Here is a 6,000-nt window from a genome sequence, read left to right on the forward strand (position 1 = left end):
TTATAGGATTTCCCTCCTTTGGAGTTTATCTGCTGTGTCCTCATGATTGGCAGGAAAATCACAGGTGATTTCCTTCTCATTGAGGTAGGTGGTGGTACCTTCTCATTGCATCTTAGCAGATGAGAAGTGGCTTAACCTTGGTTAAAGGTGATATCTGCCAAGCTTCTTCCCAATGAACTTACTCTATTCCCTTTTACGTTAAGTACCTTGTGGGGAAGTATTTTTAAATCACAAAAATATCATGTTCTTTACTAAGATTTCCATTTGTTTACATGTGTATGGACCTGTGGTTTCCTCTTCTAATGGATTATAATCTATGATCATCATGCATTTTCATGCTCTAATTTTCCTCAGTTTCGTCAGTGGGAGCGTATTTTGGCTGATTCCACTTTCCTTTTCTTCTTTTTAATTGAAATATAGTTTACAATGTTGGATCAATCTCTGCTGTACAGCAAAGTGACTCAGTTATATATATATATATATATACATACATATATGTACATAGTTTTTTATATTATTTTCCATTATATATATATAGTTTTTATATTATTTTCCATTATGGTTTATCACAGGATAGTGAGTATAGTTCCCTATGCTATACAGTAACACCTGGTTGTTTATACATTCTAAATGTAGTCGTTTGTATCTATGAACCCCAAACTCCCAGTCCATCCCTCTCTCTTCCCCCATCCTCCTTGGCGACCACAAGTCTGTTGTCTATGGCTAGGAGTCTGTTTGTATTGCATAGATAAGTTCATTTGTCCCATATTTTGGATTCCAGATATGAGTGATATCACGTGGTATTTGTCTCACTTAGTATAATCATTTCTTGTTCCATCCAAGTTGCTACAAATGGCATTATTTCATTTTTAATGATTGCATAGTATTCCACTGTATTGGGTTGGCCAAATTGTTTGTTTGGGTTTTTCCGTAAGATGTTATGGAAAAACGTAGATGAACTTTTTGGCCAACCCAATACATAGGTACCACATCTTCTTTATACATTCATCTGTTGATGGACATTTAGGTCGTTTCTATGTTTCGGCTGTTTTTGAGAGATCCTCATCACTCTTTGAGCAATTCCTTGCTCTCTGGAACAGTACTGTCCAGGCTGATCTTGTCTCTTCTCTGCCCCAGCTCTGGAATCAGCTATTTCTCCAAAGGTTGTAATTCCTTATAGTAGAAAATGGTATTTATATTTATAGTAGGTATAAACAAAACTTATCGGCCAAATAACAGTCTTATTGGTGTGATGCAGCTCCCAGGTCCTCTCAGTGAATAGTGATAGGGAATTTGGACATATATGTACGTGTGCATGGACATACCAACATTTACATCTAAGTATATTGATTTCTGTGTCCCTGTATCTGTGTACCTATCTATCTAATATATGTCAGCTCTCCTTCTGTGCCAACTTGGTTGTGATGTCTTGCCTGTCCATCATGCAACAGTTGGATTTTCATAGTTCAGCAATAAAATTCTAAATTAAGTCATACGCAAATTGCCAAAAAGAAAAAAAAATGTTTTGGTTTGATGCATTAACTTGATAACTTGCAATATGCATGCTAGATTAATAAAATAGTGACAATTAGGAATAAAGAGGTTTCTTTTTTTTCCCCTTAAATTTCATACATATGTGTTAGCATACGGTATTTGTCTTTCTCTTTCTGACTTACTTCACTCTGTATGACATGCTCTAGGTCTATCCCACCTCATTACAAATAGCTCAATTTCGTTTATTTTTATGGCTGGGTAATATTCCATTGTATATATGTGCCACATCTTCTTTATCCATTCATCAGATGATGGACACTTAGGTTGTTTCCATCTCTGGGCTAATGTAAATAGAGCTGCAATGAACAGTTTGGCACATGACTCATTTTGAATTATGGTTTTCTCAGGGTATATGCCCAGTAATGGGATTGCTGGGTCATATGGTAGTTCTATTTGTAGTTTTTTATGGATCCTCCATTCTGTTTTCCATAGTGGCTGTATCAATTTACATTGCCACCAACAGTGCAAGAGGGTTCCCTTTTCTCCTCACCCTCTCCAGCATTTATTGTTTCTAGATTTTTTGATGATGGCCATTCTGACCGGTGTGAGATGATATCTCATTGTAGTTTTGATTTGCATTTCTCTGATGATTAATGATGTTGAGCATTCTTTCATGTGTTTTTTGGCATCTGTATATCTTCTTTGGAGAAATGTCTATTTAGGTCTTGTGCCCTTTTGGGCAGAAGGATTGGGTTATTTCCTTTTTAACTCAGTTGTGTCAGTTGACCTTTTATCGTCAAGAAGGATCCCTGCTATAACTGTACGTCAGGCTTAATCCTTTCATCTATTGTATCAACATATCACAATTTCTTTATCCATGTTACTATCGATGGACATTTCAGTCATTTCAAGTTTCCGAGATTCACAAATAATGTTGGTACGACCCTCCTCAGACCAGTTTTCTTGTACAGTGTGTGTAAAACTCAAGGGTACCTATGCACAGGTGGAACTGCTGAGTCATCACAGGATACACATAGCTTGAACTTGAGTAGATACTGCCAACTTCTCTCTAAGGCAGACGTGCCTCTTTCACACTCATAGCACTGAGCACAAAGTCCTACCACTCCTTATTTTTATCGATACTCGGTTTCCTCAGGCTTACTAATTTTTTCTAATCCTATTTTTGCTTCAACTTACACTTCCCCGGTTACTAGACAGGTGGACATTTTTAAACAATAGCAACTTTAAAGAATCATAAATATTGGGTATTGAGTAGCAACTTATCCCCAATCACCTGTCAGTCATTTCCCCCACCTGCCGTCCTAACAACTGCCAAGCACTTTCCCTTATACTTCCTATAAATAAGGACATTCTCCTACACATGTATAATATAATAAAATCATGGAATTAATATTGATGTGTGTCCTCAGAGTTTATTCATGTTTCACCAGTTGTCCCAAGAATGTCTTCTTTGACAGTTAACTCAGGTAAGAATCATAGGTTCCACTGGGTCTTCACATCTCTTCAGTTTCCTTCAGTCTAGACCATGTTATAGTCTTTTTTTTTTTTTTTCACTTCATGTACCTGGGATTTTGGAAAATTGAGTCTGTTATTGTACAAGTTTCCTAGGGCTGCTGTAACAACTGCCACAATCTGGGTAGCTTAGAACAGCACAAAATCCTTCTTTCACAGTTCAGTAGACCAGAAGTCCCAAAATCAAGGTGTTGGCGAGTTTGGTTCCTGCTGGAGGCTTTGAAGAAAAAGCTGCTTCAGGGCCTCTCCCCTAATTTCTTGTGGTTGCTGGCAATTCTGGGCATTTCTTGGCTTCTGGCATTCTCACTTCAATATCTACCTCTGTCTTCACAGGAGCTTCTTCCCTGTATGTGTCTGTCCTCTTATATTCCCATAAGGGCATCAGTCACTGGACTTAGGACTCTCCCAAAATTTAGGATGATCTCATCCTGATATTCTTAATGAATTATATCTGCAAAGACCTAGTTCCAAATAAGGTCACATTCTGAGATGCTGGGTGGACATGAATATCAGAGGGATATACTATTCAACCCACTCCACTTATTTTATAGGATTTCCCTCCTTTGGAGTTTATCTGCTGTGTCCTCAAGATTGGCAGGAAAATCACAGGTGATTTCCTTCTCATTGGGGTAGGTGGTGGTACCTTCTCATTGCATCTTAGCAGATGAGAAGTGGCTTAACCTTGGTCAAAAGTGATATCTGCCAAGCTTCTTCCCAATGAACTTACTCTATTCCCTTTTACATTAAGTACCTTGTGGGGAAGTACTTTTAAATCACATAAATATCATGTTCTTTAGTAAGATTTCCAGTTGTTTAGATGTGTATGTACTTGTGGTTTCCTCTTCTAATGGATTCTCATCTATGATCATTACGCCTTTTTATGCTCAAATTTTCCTCAGTTTGGTCAGTGGGAGCCTATTTTTACTGATTCCTCTTTCCTTTTCTTCTTTTTAATTGAAATATAGGTTAGAATGTTGGGCCAATCTCTGCTGTACAGCAAAGTGACTCAGTTATCTATCTATCTATCTATCTATCTATCTATATATATATATATAGTTTTTTATATTATTTTCCATTATGGTTTATCACAGGTTATTGAGTATAGTTCCCTGCGCTATACAGTAACACCTTGTTGTTTATACATTCTAAATGCAGTCGTTTGCATCTAGCAACCCCAAACTCCCAGTCCATCCCTCTCCCTTCCCCCATCCTCCTTGGCAACCACAAGTCTGTTGTCTATGGCTAGGAGTCTGTTTGTATTGCATAGGTAAGTTCATTTGTGCCATATTTTGGATTCCACATATGAGTGATATCACGTGGTATTTGTCTTTCTCTATCTGACTTACTTAATATGATCATATCTTGGTCCATCCAAGTTGCTACAAATGGCATTATTTCATTTTTAATGGTTGCAGTGTATTCCATTGTATTGGGTTGGTGAAAAAGTTTGTTTGGGTTTTTCTATAAGATGTTATGGAAAAACGTAAATGAACTTTTTTGCCAACCCAATACATATGTACCACATCTTCTTTATACATTTATCTGTCGATGGACATTTAGGTTGTTTCTCTGTTTCGGCTATTTTTGACAGATTCTCATCACTCTTTGAGCAATTCCTTGCTTTCTGGAACTGTACTCTCCAGGCTTATCTTGTCCCTTCTCTGCCCCAGCTCTGGCATCAGCTATTTCTCCCAAGGTAGTAATTCCTTATGGTAGAAAATGGTATTTATATTTACAGTACGTATAAACAAAACTTATCAGCCACATAACAGTCTTACTGGTGTGATGCATCTCCCAGGTCCTCTCAGTGAATAGTGATAGGGAATTTGGACGTACATGTACGTGTGCATGGTCATACCAACATTTACATCTAAGTATATTGATTTCTATGTCTCTGTATCTGTGTACCTGTCTATCTAATATATGTAAGCTCTCCTTCTTTGCCAACTTGGTTGTGATGTCTTACCTGTCCATCATTCAACAGTTGGATTTTGAAAGTTCAGCAATAAAATTCTAAATTAAGTCATATGCAAATTGCCAAAAAGAAAAAAAATTTTGATCTGATGCATTAATTTGATAACTTGCAATATGCATCCTAGATTAATAAAATAGTGACAATTAAGAATAAAGAAGTTTCTTTTTTTTTTCCCTTAAATTCCATATATATGTGTTAGCATACACTATTTGTCTTTCTCTTTCTGACTTACTTCACTCTGTATGAGAGTCTCTAGGTTTATCCACCTCATTACAAATGGCTCTATTTCGTTTCTTTTTATGGCTGAGTAATATTCCATTGTATATATGTGCCACGTCTTCTTTATCCATTCATCGGATGATGCACACTTAGGTTGTTTCCATCTTTGGGCTATTGTAAATAGAGCTACAATGAACATTTTGGTGCATGACTCTTTTTGAATTATGGTTTTCTCAGGGTATATGCCCAGTAGTGGGATTGCTGGGTCATATGGTAATTCTATTTGTAGTTTTTTAAGTTACTTCCATACTGTTCTCCATAGTGGCTGTATCAAATTACATTCCCACCAACAGCACAAGAGGGTTCCCTTTTCTCCACAACCTCTCCAGCATTTATTGTTTGTAGTTTTTTGATGATGGCCATTCTGACCAGTGTGAGGGAGGTGATACCTCATTGTAGTTTTGATTTGCATTTCTCTAATGATTAATGATGTTGTGCATTCTTTCATGTGTTTGTTGGCAATGTGTATATCTTCTTTGGAGAAATGTCTATTTAGGTCTTCTGCCCTTTTTTGGATTGGGTTGTTTCCTTTTTAACTCATTTTTCTCACTTGACCTTGTATCATCAAGATGGATCTCTGCTATAACTGTACGTCAGGCTCAATCCTTTCAACTCTCGTATCAACAGATCACAATTTCTTTGTCCTTGTTTCTATCGATGGACATTTCAGTCATTTCAAGTTTCCGAGATTCACAAATAACGTTGGTACGACCCTCCTC

This window comes from Mesoplodon densirostris, chromosome X (genome assembly GCF_025265405.1).
Source record: "Mesoplodon densirostris isolate mMesDen1 chromosome X, mMesDen1 primary haplotype, whole genome shotgun sequence".
NCBI lineage: Eukaryota > Metazoa > Chordata > Mammalia > Artiodactyla > Ziphiidae > Mesoplodon > Mesoplodon densirostris.